Here is a 25,685-nt window from a genome sequence, read left to right on the forward strand (position 1 = left end):
TTACTCTCTTCTAGGACTTATTCTTTTTTATTTCTGACCAAGCAATTGTGTTTGGGGTAGCACTATGTCTTGTCAAAGTGGTCAGTTCCTATATTAGTAATTATTTCTTTCTAACACATTACCATGGTTTGCAGATTAAAAAATAATGTATTTTCTTCCTATTTTTCTAGGTCAAAAAATTAGGGTACAGCACAAATATGATCTCTGCTCAGAGTCTCAGAAGGTTGAAATGAAGACTTGATCAGAATGTATTCTCACCTGGTGCTTAGGATCTCCCTCCAAGTTCATCTGGGTTATACCAGAACCCAGTTCCCTGAGATTATAGAACTGAAGGACCCATCTTATTTCTGGTTGGGCATCATTCTCAACTGCCACACTTCTTATTCATATCATTTCCCACCCTAGCAGCTTACTTTGTCAAACAAGCAGAAGCCAGGCATGCTGGTGGTGCATACCTGTAATCCCAGTGGCTCCAGAGGCTGAGGCAGGAGGATTGCAAGGTCAAAGCCAACTTCAGCAACTTAGTGAGGCCCTAAACAACTTGTAGAGACCCTATCTCTAAATAAATAAATAAATAAATAAATAAATAAATAAATAAAAGGGCTGGGGATGTGACTCAGTGCTTAAACAACCCTGGGTTCAATCCCTGGATAGATAAATAAATAAATAAATAAATAAATAAGCATGAGCCTGTTCCAGTCTGTTCCTATAACACCTCATTTAAGAAAACAATGTAGAGAATGACTATTCCTTTGTGTTTACATATCCTGCCCACACTGAGGGAATTAGCTTACACAGGGCCTGTATACCGGAAGGTGAGGATATGGAAAACTATCTGGGAAATGGGTCAATGGTCCTACCACAGTTACTATCCGCCCTTGTAGTAAGTGGTAGCTGTGTTGCCAAGCATGGTCAAAGGGTTACATACAAATTTGTGTAAAGAAACTGTGTTCCTTCATGAATAAAGCCAATTTATGACTAAGGGGCCTTTGTCTCTTTTCCCTTCTTTCTGAATAAAAATAAAAGTGAAGGGCTAGAGAAGCAACCGGCATCTTGTAACCTAGAAGACAAAACACAAAGAGAAAGAAAAAATGAGTCTGGGTTCTTTATGTAATTAAAGAACCACTTTATCAGCCTTGATCTGCCCGACTCAGCACTTATTCTTTATGAGAAAAATGAATGCACTTACTTATTTAAAGCAATAAAATAGTACTTCCTATTACTTTAACATAGTCTTACTTGAAGAAAAAAAAACAATATGTACAAATATTTAGTGGTTTAAAATTTTAAATTTGGTATAGATTGTATACTTTCATATCCATTCTTTTTGGGAGCTATTATCTGAGGAGTTATTTGAATTTTTAGAGTGGTTGTCCAGCATGCTCAATGGGATATACACTGGCATCCCTCCTCTCAGTTTATACCATAGTATTTTCACTTTGTCTCCTCAGGTCTCCCCTTCCAGTTCTTCATTAAGCTGAGAACATTCCATAATCCTATTGGATCTGTCCTAATATACTATGTATCCTTGTCTGTCAGAAGGAAAAGCCTTTTTTCATTTCCATGCCATATTGTTTCCAGAGGATGGCAAAGTTGAGAATAAATTCATATCAGAAGAAATGTTATTATTAAGCAATGTGAACATCTTTCCTGTTTGAAGCCCTGCTACCCTTTCTGTATTGCTACATTGGATCATTTATATGTACATGACTGACTCATACTACAGTAATTAATTTTGCCCCACTTAACCCCTGTCCTCTTGAGTCCATTCAACAAAGTGAGGACTACACAATTTCTCACCCCTCCCGACTCAATTTCTCACCCCTCCCGACTCAATTTCTCCCTTCTTCTGTTGTAATAGAAGTGTTTTACTTTACTAAACATTAATCTTCCCTTTGGAGACCCAGATACCAGTTCAAGATACAATCTTGGTTTTAAAGCTTTTATTTGCTAAATATCTCTACTTAGTTGAACAATCAAGATTCTTTAAAAAATTTCTGGTCAATATTTTTTAATCAAAGGAGAGTGTATCTTTAAAAGAAACCTTACTGGCTAATTTTAGAAATTGTCTATCATGTAATTTCCAGTATGAATATAAGAGAAATAAGGAGAGGTGAATTTCTTGTATGTAGATGCAATGCATCTGAGAACTGTTCATGTAAATAAACTTCAAGGGTTTTCTGAAGTGTAACAAAAACCAAACTAACCAGATGTGTTCTTCCCGCACATTCAAAAATTTCAATGAAAGAGAACCGAATCATTAGCAAATGATTAGAAAAATTCATATGTATTTATTTTTATCTAAATACATTGATTATTTGATCCATTTATTGAAGTGATCTTGTAATCCTTCAGGATGATCAGATTTTCTTATACTTAAGTCAGTAGAATTATGTTACTTGTGAAAACATGATAATATTACCAGAGAAACAATTTGATGTTTAGTCCTTAGAAATAGACATACATGTTGGAGCTTGAGAGATAGCTCCTCTTGGAGAGCGCTCCCCTAGCATGCCCAGGGACCACGGTTCAAATCCCCATAACCGCAGAAATGGACATATATGTTTAGGGTCTAAATGATTTATAAGGTCAGAAAAAAAAAAAAAAAGAGCCAGATCTAAAGCTTATATTATATTTTCTCAAGCTACTCAGATTTACATAAATGTCACCATCCATGAATTTTCTAAAATTTTCCAATGTGGTTGCCTGTGGCTCTTTTATTTGATCTGCTATGTGATTATAATTAGAGTCCAGGGTCAGTAAAGGGTTGAGAATATCTTCTATTCACATCAAGAAAAGAATTTAGGTTTTGAGATTGCATATTAATCAGAATAATATGTATTTATTCATTATGCAGTATGATAGATCTTGTACATTTCTTCCTTTAAGCAATGTGGACCTACCACAAGTCAAACATTTCTGGGCACAGTCACAGACACCTGAAATAAAACCTTCGCCATTGGTAATGACAACTTATACTCATTTAGCACTATGTATCAGGAATTATTTTGCATATGCTATGGTTACTACTTCAAATGTTCTTTCAATAATCTTGTAAACTAAGTTCTCTGATTTTACACACTTCACGAATGAAAAGACTGAGACGCAAAATGGAAACGTTCCTAGTAAGGGCATTTTCCCAGTAATAAGTAATGAATTGGGGATTCGAAATAGGGGTTCTGACTTCAGTATCTGCAATGTGAATGATTCCAATATAATTCCTTCAAGAAAATCATGGCTCTTCTAGGTGAAATATCCCAAAAATAGCAAGCTTATTTCTCAAATGCATTTAATGAGGATTAACTAGAGAGAAATTGATATGTCTTCCAGTGAAGACACCAGAAGACATGCAAATATTCATGCACCTCATGAGAAGTATTATAAACTTGAGCTCCAAAATGATGTAAACGACAGAGGGACATTGATATATCTTCATCTCTTATAATTTTTGCCTGAAACAAATTGATTACTCAGTTGAAATTTTTATTTTATTTTTTACCTATAAAATCTCTTTGTTAAATAAATAATTTACATTCAGAAAGTTGAGATTTGCAAAAACATTGAAAATATTATAGGGCGACTCCCCACATGTTTCTTCACATGTCCTTTGCCTTTTACATTAGAATATTACAGTTAATGAATAAATATTGACACATTACTATTGAACACCACAGTTCATTCAGCTTTCTTCATTTTTTCCAATTGTTCCTTAGTTTTTACCTAAAATGCTTTTTTAGTCCCTACATCCTGTCTGGGTATCACCTTCCCTGTCTTCTCAGTTACTTAGCTCTTACTCTTTGTTTTTCTTCTTCCCTCCCTCCCTCTCGTTCTTTCTTTCTTTCTCTCTTTCTCTCTTTCTTTCTTTCTTTCTTTCTTTCTTTCTTTCTTTCTTTCTTTCTTTCTTTCTTTCTTTCTTTCTTTCTTTCTTTCTTTCTTTCTTTCTTTCTCTCTCTCTCTTTCTTTTGTTTGACAGTTTTGAGCAGTATTATAAAATATCCTTGAACTGAGATTTATCTGATGGTTTTCTTTGGTGAGGCATCTGTTCAGATACTTTTTTACATTTTTAATCAAGTTGAGTTTTTTGGGGGGAGGATGTTGAATTTTAATTATATATGTTGTATATAAGTCTTTTTTAACAATTAAATCTTTTGAAAATATTTTCTTCTAATCCATTTTTTGTTATCTTAATTATCAGAGATCAGAGGTTTCTAAATTTTAAGTAAGTCCTATTTATCTTTTTCATTAAATTTTTCTCTTGCTGATTATGCTTTTGTTATGTCAAAAAGTCATCACCAACCAAAGTTTTCAAGATTTCTACCAGTTTTCTTCTAGAAATTCATAGTTCTGCACTCTGAAGATAAGTTTCTGAATTATTTTAAATTAGTTATTAGGAAAGACCCATAACTAGATTAATTTTATGCCTATAAATGTTAAATTACTGCCACATATTTATTTAATAATTTATTACTTATAGATTGAATTGTCTTTATATACATTAATAGTATATAATTCTTTAACTGTATTACACAAACTTGACTAAATATGTTTAATGTATTTTTCAGTTTTATTTTATTGATTTTTATAATCTATCTTGTGATTTATTTGATCCATATGCTTTGTAGAAGTATGTCTTTTAATCACCATATATATTGTCACTGCATTTATTGTTATTATTTGCTTCTAGTTTAATACCATTGCGGTCTATCAGATTTTGTGTAGTTTCTATTTCTTTAGATTTGATATGATACATTTTATAACCTCTGGTGTGAACTCTGTCAGGAAATGGTCCATGTAGCATGAGAAAACATTGTTGTTGAATGAGTATCCTATATTCAAGGTGAATAATAGTTTGTTCAGATCAATTATATTACTATTGACTTCTGTCTATTTGAACTTCATTTACTGAAAAATGAATACATTAACATTATCATTCTGGCTATAAAAATGAATTTTTCCATTTCACATTGCATTTCTGTTAGTTTTTACCTGATTTTTTAGAAGATCTGATGTCACTGCATATATTGTAAACACGTGCATGTCCTTTTTTTAGAGGTGTACCAAGGTTTGAGCTCAGGGGCACTCAACCTCTGAGGCACATCCCCAGCCCTATTTTGTATTTTATTTAGAGACAGGGTCTCACTGAGTTGCTTAGCTTTTGCTGATGCTTGCTTTGAACCTGCCATCCTCCTACCTTAGCCTCCTGAGCTGCTGGGACTGTAAGCATGTGCCACTGCGCCTGACTTGACATGTCATCTTGAATTCATTATTGCATCATTATATAATAATTTTCCTAATCATGAGTTTCTCTAGTCTAGTCTGCTTTATCTGAAATTAATATACCTACTCTAATTTTTTTCATGTGTGTTAGTTTGTTATTTCTCCATCTGTTTACTTTTAAACTGTGTCTTTATATTTTAAATGGATTTTTGTAGATGGCATTTCTAAATATTTACTTTGGTTATCTCTGTCTTTTAGGTAGTGAATTTAGACCATTCATAGGAAAAGTAGTTTTTGGTAGGTTTAAATTAACATCTATCATGTTTATTACACTTATTCTTTGTTTCTTTTTTTCTCTCTCTCCCTTTTCCTGTTTTCTCTGCTTTTAATTGAGCATTGTATGTGATTTTATTTTTTCTTCAATATTAGCCTTTTAATTATATTCTTTTTAAACATTTTTAGTGTTTGTGCCAGATTTTTCAATATACATTTAGAAGTACATTAAGTCACCTTTCAAATATCACTGTGTAAGTTTACAGTTATTACATTTAACTTAAAGCAGAGTATCCCAGACCCTTGCTTCCTTCTATTATATAATCAGTTATTTATCAAGCTTATTCAAATGTTTAAAAAAAATCACACAATGGATTGTTACTATCACTATTATATCATATTTATTTTATTTTTACTTTTATGTTTTAGACTAAAAGTGCTACCAGTGCATTCCCTCTGTTTTGTTTGTCTGAGCAGATTTTGACTTCACTTTTTAAGGATAATTTTACATAACACAGAACTCCAGATTAGTGAAAATTTTTTTTCTTTCAACCTTTACATAATTCACCCCACTCTCCTTTTCGTGTGTGATTATTATTATTTTTTTTAATGAAAGCTGTGTACTCTTATCCTTTTCATCCACAGTTATAAGGTATTTTTCTCTGATCTCTTTCATGATGTAGTTTTTGCATTTATCCTCTCATAGTTTCAATAAGCTATGTCTATTACCTAGGCATAGCATATTTTGGTAAGTTATTTTTTTTCTCATATTCCTATTACATGCATGGTAAACATTTTATAATTATCCTTCAGTATTTGGATAGTCTGTTGGTTATTCTAATTCTTACTTTTTCTTTGCATTTCAATTTAGAATGTTTCCATTGACCTAAATCAAACTTTCTTCAGACACGTCCAATCTATCAATGTGTCCATTAAAAGCATTCTTTATCTATGCTTCAGAATTTCTGCTTTTTAGAGTTCATTTTGATTTTTTGTAGGGTTTTTGTGTCTCTTTTTACATATTCTATCTGGTTTTTACATGTTGTCTACTTTTTCTATTATAGATATACAAAGTTTGGAAGTAGTCCCTAAGACCATCCTCGCTTCTGATATTGATTATACTTTGGGGGATCCAAAAGAGCCCACCTTTAGGTTCAATAATTTGTTCTGAGGGCTGATAGAATACAATGAAAGCTGTTATGCTGAAAGTTAGTTTACTACAATGAGAAAATACAAATCAAAATTAATCAATGAAAAGACACATGGAGCAGAGTCTTGGAGAATTCTAAACACGGGTTCTTCAGTTTTCTTCTTCCAGTTGCTTCATATAGTGTAAGTTTTCCTAGAAATAATGCATGCCAATAGGACTGAAATATTTCAAACCAGAGAAGGGCATCTGAAACTTGTTGTCTAGGGTGTAGAGAGTTCTTACCGTGATTTGATCACATTGACATGGCTAGTTCGCATGGTTTTTGGTATCCAAGACCTTAGGATGTAGAGCTGATTCCATGAATCTGAATGTACCAACCATAAATTATATGGTCTCTCTTATGTAGCTCAAGGATCTGAGTAAAACAAAGACACCCTTATGCAGAACTCCTTAAAATTTACAGATTATGTCCCAGGGACTCAGAGCTAAGATCTCTCTGGGTAAGGTTAATTCTTTGCTATAGAAGTGATTAACATTTTAATCGTAGCTATTCTAAACTCCCTCTTTGAAAATTTGGAATTTTGCATCGAATTCAACAACTTCTGCTCTAAGTAAACTGATCTCACGTATGGTTTTATATATTTGCCTTTCTCCAAATTTGAGGATGGTAGTTTCCCTGTAACCTCTGTTCTCTATAGGATTCAAGAAAGGCCATTAGTTGTGTTTGCTTAGTCTCATTCTTGTTGTACATATGTCAGTGAAAACTTACAAGACTTTTAAATATTGGAACTGAGATAGATGGAATGGGAAATAGATCAAAGATAGATATAGATAATCCTAATATAGGCCATGCCTTGAAAAGAAATTTCATAGTTTCATTAGACTTAACTACATTGGAATGTGGCCCACTAATTATGAGTGGAAGACTAGAGCTTTTTATTGTCATAAAGTTTTCTTAAAATCTTCATATCCTGTGAAATGTACATTTTTGAAAGTATGCTATTTTAATTTAAAAAATAGAATGCAGTCTATTTATTAAAAAAGGGTGAAGCAGGTTACTTTAAGTACACAGATATATCATGATTCAGGAAACTTAAATTGATAATATAGACTTTGGAATATAAAACATAATGTTACAAATCCAGGTTTGAAAAAAAAAAAAGTCAGTGAGGACAGCAGAGTTAGGGAATGACATAAGATAGGACTGCAAAATATTCACTAAGTACTTCATGATTTATGTGACCTGAACACAATTAATATTTTCTTTCTGCCTTGAAAGTGAATGTTTTTCTTTTTTGTCCTGAATTTGAAAACAAAAATCCCATTTAAAAATTTATTTCAACCCAATAATGTCCATGCATATTTATAAATCTATATTCGTGACAAAATTCTAAGTGATATATTTAAGATTATATTTCTAGATAAATATATGCTTTCAATAAAACTAAACTTTAAATGCTCAACTCTTTAAATTTTAAGAAGATTATAATATTTTTAATTTACACATTTTGATATAAAACTGTTCTTAGGAATACAACTTGATCTTATCATTTTCTATCATTAAACAACATACTAAGAAAAAAATGTAAACAAACACAAAGAAGTAAAGATTCTCATGTGTATTTAAACACAGTAGTTGCTCTTGAGAATGTGTGTAGTGAGCTTAGTAATTCAACACTGAGGATTGATCTGCACTAAAAAAAAAAAAAAAAAAAAAAAAAAAAGAGAGCATCCAAATTCATAGGGCCTATCAAGAAATTCAGAAAGCCTATCAACAAGAATAATGCACCTACCATTCCAACACTGTATGAAGTGAAAGGACACGAGACAAGGGCATTCTCAAACAACAAATTCTGAAGACAGACCAAAGCGTTATGCATATCAAGCAGGTTGTGAGGTCAACGTGCAGAAAATATCACAACACAAGTTAATGCCTGGGAATGACACCCTGAAAACACCTTTTGAAAGTAGCCCTGACAACTCGAGCATCTGCAGACATTACCTCCTCAGGAACGTAAGGGTCTATTGTTAAGGGATACATTTGACAGGTACACAGAATAAGCATAAGGTATAAAAAAGAAAAGAGGTTGTGTTTTTCTGCATGTTTTAATGTGGCGAGATTTCTAGTTGTTCTTTATTTTTAGAAGCAATTTTTAAAACTGTCATTCTATATTCATTTCAAAATATTTTATTAAGAAATTTAGAGGGCTGGATACTAAAAGGAAAAAAGCTGTGTCTAAATTTGTTTAGAATTTCATTAATAGATTCCTCTTTAAGTTTGTGATCTGGGGTCTTCTGGTTTTCCTATCATACTAGCATCCCCCTTTCCAGTCATTCCATGATTCTTATAAGTTCCACTCACTTTCCTAAATATAATTTTTGCTTCATTTCCTTAGATTTATCCTTAATTATCAATGCCTTTCACTTTACTCTGAATGATTAATCACTCTATCTTTTAATTACTCCAGTATTTTATTTCATATTCAATAGGGCTTATTCAACTATCATATAAAATTGATAGTTAAAATATATATAACATCCATTGTCATGGATAATGTCCCTTCAAGGGACAAGATAGATGTATTATCTACTTTACCAAATATTGTTTCTAGAGTAACTTTTTATAACAATAAGCTGAATATTTTTATTCTTACCTTTAAAGATGAGTGAACCTAGGATCAGTAAGGTAACTCAAAATTTTAATATCAATAACAACAAACCTTAAGAGTTTCATTTATAAACCAAAGATTGTGGTTTTATTTAATAAGTTCTGTACTCTGGAACTCGTATTTTACTCTCAACATTTCCTGGTAAAAATGGGTTACTTTCCTCAGTCTTTTGTCTTTTCTAACATGTCAAAGAATATTACAGCACAATTCCTATATGGAAAAAAAATTTAGGGAGCCCAAGGGAGTCTTTACAAGGCTTGATCATGATTTTTAACTGTAAAATTTGCCCTAATTTCTGTAAATAAAAATGTTTCCCAAGAACAAACAGCAGTGATGATATTTTCTTCATATTGCGATCACTGATTCTAGGTCCTTGAAAAAAGTGTTTCAGAAAAAATAGTAGATAAGAAAAATAAATTTTAATAAGCAGGAAAAGGTTTCTACTTTCTTCTTTGCTCTCCAGAGTCAAGAGCTGTGGAGTTAAACTCAACAGAGTAGAATTTTCCATCAGAATATTTATTCTCAGACCATCATTCCTATAACTTCAGGGAAATCATTCAGTCCATACAGACCATCATCTCTTAGTTATTGCTGTCAGAAGGATTCTCATTTTATTTCAAAATTTAGAAATATTCAAAGCACTTCCAGTCCTCTGCTCTTCCCTAAAGCCTCTTTCGTTCCCTTAGTGTTTATTTTTGTATATTTATGCTTCAAATTGACTTCTCCACTTCATCTTCAGTTTCAGTCTTTTAGGTATTCAATTACTTCACTCAGGAGAACTCTGCAAGAACACATCCATTGCTCTGTCTTGTAAAACCTTCTGCTTGCCTCCCATTAATCACCACATGAAGTCTCAAATCTTCCAAAGAGCCAGGATGGTCTTTAATCATTTGTATTCAGCATTTTCCTTCATTTTCATTTTCTTTGATGCAAAAAAACATTTTAGGGACAGATATTCTTTAGAGATTTTGGCATTTGAATAAATATTTATTTTAATTTTGTTATTTACCTAGGTACTAAGAAAGTCCTGTGCTCTAAAATAAAAGAGCATCCGTCCTTTTGGTTTGCAAATTGATCAACTCATCATCACACTATGTTTACAGGAGCATTCTGATTTTCTGAAACTTGTCATATTTTGAGTTTATGTAATATCTATAGAATATGCCTGGTTATTGTTATTAAAGTCTGTTTTGTATGTCAAGAACAGTCGTACAGCAAGTAAAGCAGTCTAAATACAGAGTTAGATTTAAATATTGTTAAGTATAAAGAAGAGGGCATGCTCTATGTGTATATATATGTGTTTAATTTTATTTACCCATTAGAACAAAGGAAATATCCATTTGGGAAAATAATTTAAATGTAAAAATGAAATCACTTGATGATAGTAAAGCCATCTTGTTCTTTTAAAGATCATAATGCATTTCGATATCCTGTACACTTAATATTGGAGGTGTGTTATTCAGACTATAACCCCAAAGGGGCCAAAATAGCTGAAATTGAATTAAATCAGTCATTGAATAGTGTGACCTTATCTGTTAATTAACTGAATGATTACTCATCCCTTAACAATTTTAGAAACTTTGGAGAGCAACATCAAAGAGTCATTAATAAAAACTTTAATGAACTTATTTATTTAAATCAGTGATCCCAAAAGTACAAGTTTGTGTGTGCATGTGTGTTTACATCTGAGAACTAGAGATGGAGTTCTCCTAAGATTAGGACAGTCTCTATTCAGTTATTCATCACATTATTTATTTATACATAAAATATAATTATTAAATATCTCCTTAGTGTTCCATGTTTGTGAAGCACAAAGGCACGGTATTCAATACAATGAAATACTGTTTCCCAGCATGACCATTGAAGATCAACAGATGATTTCCCAGAAAGAAAATTATGCTGTTGGCTGATAAAGCTTTGTTTATGAAGTCCATTTTCATCAAATGAATAACAGCGAAAAATGAGAGGAAATGTGGTCAGAGGATTTCATTCAGCTGTAGCACTTTTTCCCTAAATCCAATTGTAACTCTCAAGAAGGCTTTCAATAGTTTTATCAAGATTAAAGAAGGCTGCTTGGGCCATATTTTCTATGCAGTAAGCCTAGAGGGATAAAAACAAATTATATTTAGTCAAATGTTCTTTCTGCTTCTTTTGCTTTCTTTTATATTTCTGCTTTCTTTTATATTCCTACATACATTTATTTCTTCCCATATAGTCTTAAAGTTCTTTAAGAAAAAGGGTTATTTCATCTTCACCATTAAAAACTACCAGATATAAGTATCTGTGTAGTAAACCAATAATCTCTGACCAAAAGGAATGGACAGATTGTAAACACAGAAGGCGTTGTAGTTGCGTTACACTTAAAGCAGGCAAAACCTTAACGATCATGCTGATATAAAGGACCTGAGACAAACAGGAACAGAGAGCCAACTTTCAGCAAGTGGAACTGAAGCAAAGGGAGAAGGTCAACAGAGCCCAGAAAAGAGAGCATCTGTAACAGCGCAGCATCTCTCGCTCAGGAGTTTGCAATCTCAAAAGCAGGCAGGGATAAAACTCTTTTGTATTATAAGCCAACTTGGACAGATGTTGAGAAGACATCATTGATTAAAGGGTACTTTTTAGCTGAAAAGTTAATTCACTTTGATAGATGAGTACTTCACTGCAAATGAAAATTTCATTTTGCTTATATTATCACCTTCCATAGATAATTGGAAACTAACTGAATTTGCCGGATTTTTTTTTTTTTGCTGAATATTTTCAGAAATTTATAAATCAATTTAAATTTTAAATGCTATTTTCTTGTAAAGAGAAATTTAAGTATTTTTGCATCTTAAAACAAATAAACAATTCTGATCCATTTTTAAAATTTTTATTTATGACTTAGTGCTTTAGGAAATAAACACAAGTATAATCACATACAAATACATACCAGTTTAATGTCTGTTACAATCCCCTGAATGATGAAATTCTCAAGATATCTAGCAATCCCTTTTAAATAAAATAAAATAAATTCCAACATGAAAATATAAAATGGAAATGGAACCATAATTTTACCCTGAATTAGAATCTGAAATTCATTATCACAATTTTTTTTTCAGTTTTTTATTTGTCCTTTTTAGTTATAAATGACAGTGAATGTATTTTGACATTTATATACATGGAGTATAACTTCCCATTCTTTTGGTTGAACATGATGTGGAATTACATTGTTTGTGTATTCATTTAAGAACACAGGAAAGTTATGTCCAATTCATTCTACTGTCTTTTCTATTCCCATCCCCCCTTCTTTCCCTTCATTCCCCTTCATTTAATCCAAAGTACTTCTATTATTCCCTCCTCCCACTTATTGTTTGTTAGCATCCACATATCAGAGAGAACACTCAGCCTTTGGTTTCTTGGAATGATTTCACTTAGCATGATATTCTCCAGTTCCATCCATTTACTGGCAAATGCCATAATTTCATTCTTCTTTATAGCTGATTAATATTCCATTGTATATATATATACCACATTTTCTTTATTCATTCATCTGTTGAAGGGCACCGAGTTTGGTTCTATGGCTTAGGTATTGTGAATTGAGCTACTATAAATATTGCTGTGGTCACGCCACTACAGTATGAACAAGTAATAAATCTTGAACTCTTGTAACTCATTATGGTTTGGCTGTAGAATATAATGTGGGGTCATATAAATAAATAAAATAAAGGTCCATTGACAACTAAAAAAAAAATAAAATAAATAGAAACCATGAGATTATGTCAATATTTATAATTCCCAACTCCCTTGGGGTCTTCTTTGCCTATTTCTTCCGGCATTTGTTTCTCTCCTTTTACAGTAAGGACCTGCTTCCCAATAACACCACACATTACCCTACATTATCACAATTATTAAGGAAACATTTTAAATTATATTTTTAGAATTATAAAAATAAGTTATTAGCGCTAGTAGAGAGACTCCAATGAAAAAATAGCTTTCTGTAAATCAGATAAAAATGAAAGAAAAATGCAATGAAGAAAAATATGTAATTGTATAATTCAGGCCAAAGGATTATGTTGATATTTAAGCTCAACATCAATATTTGAATAACTTATCTAGTTTGGTGAAACTATAAATATATTATCATGGAGTTAGTGTTATGGTTTTAATTGTTGTCACCTAGTATTTTCCCCAAAGAAAGTGATACCAGGTAATTTAATAACAGATTTATTAGTGAAATACTGCATCATTCAAATCACATAATTGCTAAGAATTCAGAGAGAAACTATGTATATTTGCTATTTAAATATAGGGTGTCACGAATCATAAGTTTCCTTCTATTTTCATTTATTTTCCCTTTTTCTTGTCACATCTAGAAGTGATAAGTATTACCCAGTGAATTAAAATATGCCAGATGCTGTTCTACATCATTCCGTTCTCCCTTCTGGAGTAAAGACTTGTAATGGTTTGGATATGAGGTATCCCAGAAAAGCTCATGTGTGAGATAATGCAAAAGGTTTACAGGGGAAGTGATTGGGTTATGAAAGTCTTAACCCAATCAGTGAATTAATCCCCTGATGGGATCAACTGAATGGTAACTGAAGGTGAGCAGGGTGTGACTGGAGGAGGTGGGTCACCAACCATTGCCCACCAAATTCTCAAAAATTTTGAATCCCTTTTTTTTAAATTAATTTTTATTGTAAACAAATGAAATACATCTTGATTCTCTGTTTGTACATGAAGTAGAGGCATACCATTTTGTAATCATACGTTTACCTATGGTAATAGTTTTTGATTCATTCTATTATTTTTTCTCCCCCCCACCCCTCTCACCCCTCTTATCCCTCTATAGAGTCCCTCCTTCCTCCATTCTTGCCCCCCTCCCACCCCCCATTATGTGTCATCATCCGCTTATCAGCGAGATCATTCATCCTTTGGTTTTTCGAATCCCTTTTTGAACAGTATTTACCATCTGTCCCTAACCAACAAACTTCTGTTCTCCCTTAGCACATCTCCTCTTCTAGAGTTCTTTCCATTTGTAGCTGTTCTCTGCATCATTGCCTTCTATCCTAGATGATTTCCTTGCATGTCTTCTCCATGTACAAATGATTTTATCTGCTCTAACCTCACACATTGAGGGTGTATGTGTTTTTAAACTCTACTCATCAGTAGTTAGAAAATAAATTCTTCCAATTATTTTAAAATAAAATCATCTGGATCATTTTTACTTTTTCTCAAAATTCTGCTAATTTTTGGTGATTTTATTATACTTATAATTGATTCTTCCTATAATCTCACTCTTTAGTACTTGAATTTTTCACATTCAAAGCTCTTATGCATACTATTTTTCTGCCACCAGTCTCTTTGCTGTACTGTGGACATTGCTATTACCAATAGCTCTGTACCTTCAATTCTAAGAATCATCTTCCTGCCTTTCTACCAAACCACTTGTGTTTCTAACCATTCCCTCAATTCTAACAATTATTTGACCATAAGGGAAACAACACTGCAGTGAACTGGATAGCTTTTCATCTAATCTCTGTATCTCAAGCTCACCCTAAATAACTATGTGAAATGTAGCATACTGGGGAGCAAAGAGTACCAATTTTGAAGACATTTAGGATTGTGATGATGCTGAAAATCTACGTTTTAGTTTTTCCATTTGTTTTCTTAGGAGTTAATAAACTCCAAAGTGTCTGGAGCAGGGGTCCCACTAAATTGGGATGTTGTTTAGTGAGGTTTTATAAAATTGGGAAGTTCAGCTGGTTTTTCCTAATAACAAGAACATAGACAGTGTTATAAATAAGCTTTACAAAAAACTTATGTCTAAATAGCACTCAGTGTATTTATTATTTGTTGGTTCCTATACATCTGTATGCATGCACAGAGGCAACAATGTGATTTGCTAAGGTAACAGAAGGTCTTACGGTACCTTGACATCATCCTCTTTTTATGTTGTCCACAGTTTATACTAAAACCCAGTTCTAAAAGTTACATATCCTATCTCAATTAGTGCATTCATCTTCCCTCCCTCTGGAATCATCCTATTGATCATATGACCCTGTAATTTCACTGCACGATAGAGAAGTCTCTTGACTTCACATTGTCCCATCACCCTGCTCCCCTTCAGAGTAAAGACATTTAAAAGTTTATTCAAATTACTCTCTCCATTTCATTCCTCAAATGATATCTTGAAACCACAGTTTGACCATTCTTCCTTCATGTTTCACTAGGCCTCCAGGCAGCACACATTTTTACTATAGTTTTTAAGGCAATAACAAGTTTTCCAAAACCAGATCTGAATCTTCTTTCCTGATACTTCCTCATCTCTTAACCTTTATACCCTGGAAGCCCAGAGACTGAAATCTCTTACACCATCTGTCTATACTCAATCGGGATCATGACTTTAAATACTTTCTATATGCTGATGACTCCAAATTGGTATATTGAGGATCTGATCTAACCTGGACTCCAGACTTGTATATCTTACTTCCTCCTCTATATATCACATTAGGTAATTAAAAAATGAATCTTTACAAAGTAGAAGGCCTGATTTCTACTCTTCTATAAGCAATTGATCTCCTCTTGCTCTCATACCCCCTTTAGTAAGCAGAAATTCTATTCCTTATTTACTCACGTTAAGTTTCTGAAATGAGCCTTGATTTCTCATCCTTTGCATGTATTAACAGAGTTTTATTTTCTAGACATTTCCAGGGTATGACCTCTCCTCGCCACCTCCATCATTGTCTGACACCAGCGTTATTGCAATTGACTCCTGAATGGTCCCTGTGCTACAATCTTTACTCCTGTAATTATTCATCTCTCCACAGATGGGGCCTTCTATTAAAAAATCAAATAACACAATTTTAATCTTCCATTTACTATCATTTGATGATTTTTCTCTGTACCCAAAATGATATCTAACTATAGATAGTAATAAATAGCTATCAAAGATGTCTAATCATCACCAGTGTTAGGAAAGCCTCTCCTACCTCATATCCTGTGGCTCCCCTTCTACCTCATATCCTATTGCTTCCTTCGTTTTCCTCTGCAACCTATCTTGGGAACTTTGTCCTGCTCTGGTCATGGTTGAAAAGTCAATCTCCAAAAACCCTATAGAGTTATTTATTCACTCCAGGCCTCTGGTTAAATATCTTCCTGAGCCTTCCCCATACATTCCTCCTTCCCCGTGCCTGGTCTTTTTACCTCTCTTTTATATCTCTGCTTTGCTATACAGCACTTGTAGTTTGTCACATAGAACACTCTCTCTCTCTCTCTCTCTCTCTCTCTCTCTCTCTCTCTCTCTCTCTCTCTTTCTCTCTCACTTTGGGGGGTGGTTATCTACTTTGTTTATCTAGCATTGAAAATTTGGGAAAACAAAGGCTGATTTTTGTTTGGCTATTTTATTTCCTTTGAGTTCACAGTACCTTGAAAAATGCTTAACCTAGAGTATCCGCTCAATGGCTATTTTTTGAATGAGTAGGTAGATGTCATTAATATTGGTTCTACTTGAATGAAATATTCCTAGAAAATTTTTCCAGTAGAAATCACTTCAAAAAACATATTGTAGAATTTCCTCCACTGATGTTTCCATCCAAAATGAGAACTATGATTCTTCTTTTCCTTGTATGCCTTATATCACTACATTCTGCCTCTAACAAATAGCAAAGGTGTCTTTGTTAATGTGTGGAACATGGTTGACTTTGGTGAGAGTTGAAAGTTGCTGTGCATGACATTCACCACTGATATTTATTAAAGCTTAAAATAATTTACACAATCCTTACAAGTGATTATCAGTTTGCAATTCATAAGCTTCACTGGCTCTGTTGCAGGGATAAATTCCAAACACAGTGAACTGATATTTATTGAGCATCTACAATATGACAGGCATGACGTTTGATAGTTTTAAAATATGCTCCTCTTAATGTCTATCATAATACTGTAAATCTGGATAGTTACCCAATTAACAAAATAAGATCATTTGTGATTGTAACCAACATCCACATACAAGTGTAGTTCTCATAATTTGAAGTATTTTATCTTCTTATACCTCAACAAATTATGTAGCTTTAAGTATTAAAAAAAATCTATTCAAAAAAAATCAATTTGGGGGAGTTGGGGGATTCAAATTAGGGCAACTCATATAGATATATTTATTTTTCAGCTTTAAATCACTCTGTACTGACTATGATAAACAGAAAAGTTGTTAAATCAGGTTTTTTCCCAATGTATTGCTTTGTGTCATAATGACATAGTATTTCTACTGCTAAATTTACTTTTATTATATTCTAAACATTAATATAGAGATATGCACCTCAACCTAGAATTTGGAAAAAAAATTTCACATTTTGAATATTTGAACCCTCAAGAGGTGTGAAAATTCTTTTTGAAGATTTTAATTTGTTTTGAAAATGTTAATATTCTTATTTTGCTTAAACCATTTTAAATGTTAGCATTTTTTCCCCAAAGTTTATTGGTTTTCTCTAACAAATTCGATATATGATTTATTTTTCTTCTTGACAATTATAACCTCTGAAACTTCTCTTTTAAAATAATTTTGCTATCTTAATTGGTGTTGGCAAAACTTCCAATTTGATATCAGCTACAAATTTCATTAACATACTGTTTTCTCCATCTTCCAGATCATTAATTAAGTTGTTAAATAAGATCAGCCCTCACACTGATCCCTGTGGCACTCCATTAAATACATTGACATTTTGTTTGTTATACTTCAGTCAGTTTAATATCCGCAAGGCTCTGCTTTTATCCAAGTCAATTTGAATTTTCTATCAGCATTCCTTGACACTAGGAAATATTTTATTTGCCATTTTTAAGTAGATATAATCCACATCCTTGACATCATTGGCTTTTCTGCAAGATTCTAGGGTGAAAGCAGTCTAGAATTATCTTCCTATTGTGGTTTTTGAAATTATGATTGCATAAGTAATAAAATCTTAGATATTTTTCTCACATTGTTTTTGTCTTTATGACTGATGTAACTATTTTACTCAGTTTGCTCTTTTCTCAGACCACTATTTCATTTTTAAATGAAGGTTTCTCTTTCATTCTACATCCTTTTTCAAGAAAGCATGATTAATATCATCTTTTCATTGAAAATTTCCTTCACAGTTAAATATTTATGATATCCCAAATCATTAGGACAAATTCATCATATCACAGTTTTTTGTTAAAATCATTTTCCTTTTCTTGGTTCTTTTTCTTTAGTTTTAAAATCAAATACTTGGAAATTTACTGGCAAACATACCCTCCAGTATTGATTATAATAAATTTATGTTAATTTCAAGTATATACTAAATATATTTATGTAGATCCATTTACTAAACTTAGTTGCATTTCTATCAGGTCTAAAATTATGCACAGAGATTTAATTTGGAGTGTGTTTTATAATATATAATAGTGCAACATCCCATCATTTCCAAATTTTAAGTCCACTTCTTCAAATCTTAATAAAATAAGTATCTTCCTTTAAGAAGATTTCATATTAATTTGCTCCTTTCATAATTTTATGAAAACTATATTTACTTTTCATATATATATATTTCTTATAATTTTTATACTGGAATATTAAATTTAAAATAAGAAATGAGTTTATAATGAGACACTTTGTTAAGATTATAGCTCTTGTTTATAATTTAAAAATTTATGGACCATAGAATCTTATACTTTAACAATTCACAGGTAATTTTATAATATTATAGAAACTGGTATATTTCAAAAAGTGTGTTGAAAACTGAGGACTCCACAATAAAAGAGACACAACCTTTGAGAGAGGACAATGCTGGAGGTGTAGAACAGGAATGAAAAAAGAATATGAAATAAACCCTGATTCCTACAGGATAAACCAGAGGAAGACCATCCAATCTCTCTAGCAGAACATTCCAAGACTCAGAGATTTAAGGTGTCAATTGTCAGGTTAAACAGGAAAGTAAGAAAAACATCACTATTAAGGCCTCAGATCTCCTCCCCTCCACTCTCAACCTGTGATTTTCCCAGTTCCCTTTTAGTAATGTTTATCTATCTTCTGGAAAAATTTTCAGCCTTGTTTCTTCAAGTGAAGCCAAAAAGTGGGTGTTAAAGAGACATATATTTGAAAAAGTGCAAACTGAAGTGGAAAATATATCCACTCTGAGCAAAGGACAACCAAATTTCTTCTTTCTGCTTGGCTTTCAAACTCCATAATCAGAACTTCAGTTGTCAGATACTGGGAGGTATTTTTATTTTTGCTTTTTTTTTTTCCTAAAGAAACTGATGTGCTCTTGAGAATATATATAGATATAGATATTGACATACTGACATCATCTGATCCTTTCTAACTGATTCTCCCTTCTATATTGTTAGAATAGCCCAACTGTTGACAAGTGCTAAACATAAAATTTACGAATAAAAATGATTGAAAAAACCAATAGGGAACATGTGAAGGAATATTTCCACAGTTAAGAGATAAAAAAAAAATTATATGAAACAATATTCTGATTAAACAGAAATATAAACAAAAGAAATAATTACTAGAATATGTTTTATATTTCACAAATGTTCATTTAGAAATATGAAAACTACAGAAAATGAGAGGGTATTTAAATATATGAATGTCAATTGTACGAATTTAAATAATCTCACTTGATGAATAAACTTAGGATTTCCTAAAATCTAAATTAAAACAAAACAAAAAACAAAGCACTTGAGAAAAACAAATAGACAATTAGGAATCAGTTCTAAGAATCAAAAATAACAGTGATAGGAAGAAGAGGAGGAAAAAAACTAAATAGAACATATATTTATACTAAAATATACAAACAAAAAATCTTTCTAGAACTCACATACCTGAGTTTTCTAGTTGGAAATATCCAATGAATATGAATATTAATATATAATGGAAATATATTAATAATTTTAAAGTAAGATTATGAATATACAGTTTTGAAACACAGTAAATATCTTAAAACTTTAAATAAGAAACTACAAAGTTTATGTTATATACAAATATTGAAAACCACATATTTCTTGCATTTTCCAGATACTGAACTCTTATACAACACAATTAAATAGTATAAAAACACAATAGTGAATAAAAACATTTTCTACATCAAAATTTTTATTCTACTTTATTTATATTCCAGAGTTGACAAACAAAACCACAAACTAAATACCTTCAAACAACACATAATCATTCTCTCATACTTGTGAGGACTGAAGTCAAAATTAATCAATGGGGATCATGAATCATCTCATGTCACTAAGGAAGAATCCTTCCTTGATTAATCCAGTTTATAATGGTACCAGATATTCCTTGGCTTCAGACTGCATGTCTCTAATGTTTATTCCAAATTTTCAAGGCCTTCTCCCATTTGTGCCTGTGTTTCAAGACCTCCTGTATCATTCTCTTATATTGATAGCTGTCATTGAATTTAGAAAACATATTAAATTCAAGATGATATCATTTGGAAATCCTTAATGTATTTACATTTGCAAGACCTCTTTTCCAAATAAAGTCATATTTATAGGTTTTGGAAGTAAGACACAGACCTAACTTTTGAGGAACAGCATTTAACCCAACATTTTAATAAAAGTATTAGGCAGGTGAATATATAAAATAAAAGCTTTTTGTATAATTAGGCAAATTACCCATGTACTCTTTCTTGGAATTTGATGTGGATGTGCCTCACCAAATGATGAATTAACCAGGAATGACTACTAAAAATTTTTCAGTAAAGAGTTTTCTCATAGAAAAATGTCTGGGTAGAAATTTTCAAAATGAAAGGAACATCTCATGACTCTAGTAAGGCATTAGACCAGAGAGTCCAAATGGGACCAAGAGGGAACATGCTAGTGGAAAAAAAAATAATTATTGGCATTTTCACAATTGAGCATTTTGAAAATATCTTTAGGTGTTTAGTACCTGAGTGAAAGAGCTGAAATAGTAATGCATATTTTACAAATAAAATTAAGTTCATACACAGAAGAGAATATTAACTCCAGGAAAAATAAATTTGTAATAAAGAAAATAAACATGTTGTGCTTTAAACCCTTAAATGAAGTATAATTATATATATTATATATATATATATGTGTGGGTATATACATGTTTGTCACATATATATGTATATGTATACATGTGTATATACGTGTGTGTGTATATATATGCGTGTGTGTATGTATGTATATATATATATATATATATTATATATATATATATTAGTCACTGATTTAACTAGCAATTGTGGTAAACCTAGATTGAAGGAATGGAAAGAGGAGAAGTGATTTTAGAAAAATATTGGTATGAAAAATGAAAATCTCCCTCCATGATGCTGGATGTTAGTAGAGAATGTTGGAATTCATGAAGGGAAAAATAACAGTTTCTCCTGTTACTTGAAAGTGTGAAATAAGAAAAAATGGGAAGGAAAGGAGCAGGTTAGGAATTTGCCCTTTTTTGTCATCAGTTATTTTGCCCAGTGTGATTTTTAACCTATGTGCATATATAACTTAAATTATAATTTTAAAAGAACACTTAATGGTATTGTGCTGAATAAACCTATCTGACATCTTGGTTAATAATGTCACTTAAATTGAGAGTACTTAGTAATTTGTAAATTACATAATTTGATCCTTTAAACAAACCTGAGAAAAAATAGATGTCATCAGTTTCAATGCCAAAGATATTTGGAAAATAAGTGGCATTTCAGAGGCATTTACCTAGTCAATGGCAATGTGATATTGCAGTCTGATCATCTGTAATATAACCTTGTTATTTTCCTATGTAACTCACTCTATTCAATGTAGAACAATTTCCTTTCTCACATTTAAACATTTATTTTTTCTATTACACAAGACATCACATTTTGGATTTCTTTTTTTTTTGCATGTAAAATTACTTAGGACTTCTCTATGAGTTACTTTCTATGATCTCTTATCATTATTATTTCCTGGAAACCCATTAAATTTGGCATCTCCTTGTTTCTCCTCTATCTATATCAAGAATCACATGGCTATCATATGTAATTGGGCAACCTGACCCACATTGCACCCATAAAAGTAGAGCTTACATTTTCAGATCGTAAATTTTTCATCTGAAAATGATTGCCTTAGGATGTTTACACTAAGTACTGTCTCATCAGCATTCAACAGCACTGACAAAGCATAAAAGAGGGAAGAAACCACACATACAAGAAAGGATGAAAAAAGACTCCAGAACAGAAAATCAACACCCACAATGCTTCAAGGACCTTGAGTGAAAAATCTTTGTTCTCTCTTTTTAATGGAAATCTTCACTTTCAAATCCATCTTGAGACAAACAAATCTTATGCCTATTTTGTCTACTCTACATAATGAGCATCCCTGTACAACTTTTACATATAGTTTTCAAAGAGTGTTTTTTGTTCCTTTTTGTTTGTTTTCTTTCAATGTTTTACTTTGAAACAAAAATAGGGCAGGATTTGTATTTGTTTTCCTCTTGAGAAACCACTGCTCAGTATCAATAAACAAATTATGATTTTCAATTATCTCTTTATTACTACATGATATTATCTTTTTCACTTCTCATTCATTTTTTTTTAAGAAACATAAATAGTTCTTTCACCAGAAGGAGGTGAAATCTGACTCATTTCCAACAATATTTTGTCTTATATCCTTACAGAGTGAAAAGTTTAAAAAAAGAGATAAATTGTTTTAGCTTTTCATATAACTCTTTTAAAGAAATTACAAGTGCTAGGGATATAGCTCAGTTGATAGAGTGTTTGCCTCCCAAGCACAAGGCCCGGGGTTCAAATCCCAGTACTGTAAAACAAAAAGAAGAAAGAAAAATTACATATTTACATATAGCAGAAGATTTGATGTGAGAATAAAGAATATAAAAGCTACAGGGAATCATGTTTGTTTTAGAATAAAATCTCTTTTGCCTGGTTGTAATCATAAAAGCAGAGTAAAGGCAAGTGGATTTCTTAAATTTAAAATTTTAAAAGACTATTTAAATTACATATGCAGTATATTACAAGTGTGTGCAAGTGCACAGGCATCAAGTCTATTGTTTTACTTTTGTGTAAGTACTAACTCAGATGAGGTGCTAGAAGATCTATAGAACTTCTCTGTTATCATTATTAGTCTAACTTTAAGAAAACTTTAAGCCTAGCCAAAGCATGTCATGTAAACCCTAATCATTTTAAAATTGGGAAACACTCATATTCAGTCAAGGTGATCCCTATTTCATTTGGCCTGAATATTTTGGAATTATATAGTTATCTAATTGTTAACTATTACTCCAAATGTGCTACTTAAAAAAATAAACACTACCTCACAATTTCTGTGAATGTGAAATATAGGAGTAGCTTAGTCTCATATTTTAGACCACGGTCTCTCAAAAAGTTATGATCAAGCTGTGGGTCAGTTATCCTAAACCTTAAGTGAGGGACAGTACTGTCCCAAGTTCAGTCACTTGGCTGTTGGCAAGCTCAGGGCATCTCCATGTAAATACACTCACATCTTTGCTGAGGGTTGGCTGTAGGCTTTAGTTCTTTGTCATGCAGGCCTGTGTTGGCTTGCCCTGGCAACAAGGCTCTGATTTCTCTCAGATGTGAATGAAACAACTCCGGGAGGAAGGCTGAAAGCCTTTTACAACCTAATTTGGGTGCACCATCATACTCTCTGCTACATTCTCTTGGTCAGAAACAAATAATTATAACAACTATGTCCAGACCACAATCCAGGAGAAAGGAATTAAGTTTCACCTCTTGAGGGCACAGGTATCAAAAATGTGTGGGCCTATCTTTTAAACTACCTCAGGAGTCATTTTACCAGCATCTGAATTTAAAGTGTCATACTCCTGAGAGAATCTGAGCTTTCGTTTGTGTTAGGCAACCACTGACACCTTTTGGCCCTTGCTGCCTTGCTGCCTTTGGACTATCCCCTGGACTGCCTGCCCTTGTGCACATCTCACTGTAAGGGGATTCAAAGAGAGCTCTAGAGGTGCAGAGGTGACTCTACTCAGACCTTCTGGGCTCTTGATATTTCACACAAAGGACTTAAGGACACATTCAGGTTTTAACAAAGAAGAAGACTTAATTAGAAAGTGAAAAGTGAGGACAGGCATTCACTGACAATAATGTGGGCTATCTCAGTTGAAATGAACTTTTGGGACCATGGACTTTTCTCTTAAATGAATTTTTGTGAGGGGTGTTCATGGGAAGGCATGTGGGAACCACTGCACCCTTTCAGCCTGGTACACTCGGTTCTTTGATCATGGATCAAAAGACGTCTATGGTGGTCTGTTCTTCTTTCAGGATCTTCAGGTTGACATTATCTCTTCTATTTAGATAATGTTAAGAATGTTCCTATAACACAGAATTCTTAAAATACATCTCCCTTTGCTTTATCTAATCTGAAAATGCATTCTGTAGTCTCACAGTGCACTTAAGCTTTAATCAAAATGAGTCAATTTTCATGGATAAGTGAATTTACAATAACTCTAAGATCTGTAGATTTCTCAGAAATTTGGGAGTGACTAGTCTAGAGAGAAAACAAGTCTGCGGAATATGTCTGATCATGGACTTTGAAAGACTTGTAACTAGAGTCTCCCTTTTTTTTCCCTTTCAGCCTCCTAATTTTATCTATCTTTTTCCTTTATACCTATATATCAGCAGCACAGCTGATACCAAATTGTCACTGTTAAATGACAAGAAATTCCTAATCTGTGATATTAGGAAGGGTTAAAAACTTCAACAAGTTAAACCTCCTGGGTCACACTGGGAAACCTTCCTCAGAAAGTCTCCCCTCTTTCTCCCATTAATGTATCAGCTGGCGTAGAACATTTCCTGATATGATCAGAATTCTATAAACACATACTGAAGACATGACATTCTCAACTTCTCCCATAAAGAATGAATTTCTCAAAGAATAAGCAACAATGCTGTACTTGCGTTGTCCAGATGCGTGATGACTACCTTGAAATAGAAGTAGACTGCTTCTGCTTTCCCTGCATGATCAAATTCACTGATTTATTTATGGTAATTCTAGCATTTTCTCCTATTAGGAGGTTATTACAAACAAGGAGTTATCCTGCAGCTAAATGGGATATTGACTGAACAATGCAGGAACTAGAAAAATCTCTACAGAGGTGAGTAGGAGATAAAATACAACCAACTCATTGCCTTGTTTGTATAATGAAACCTACTCATTATTTTTCTAATTACCCTGTCACTTCATGATCCCCATGTCTAAAATTTGTTGAAAAGGTTAAGAATAAAAATTAACTGAAGTGAGTTAAAAACTAATAATCTCAAATAGAAATAGATAAAAATAAATAGTTTTTTTCTTTTTAATTACAAAAAAATCAATTTGGAAAAAAAGGCATACACACTTTCACTGAAAGAATTTAAACGACTTAGTGAGAT

This window comes from Sciurus vulgaris (assembly GCF_902686455.1).
Source record: "Sciurus vulgaris genome assembly, chromosome: 4".
Classification (NCBI taxonomy): domain Eukaryota; kingdom Metazoa; phylum Chordata; class Mammalia; order Rodentia; family Sciuridae; genus Sciurus; species Sciurus vulgaris.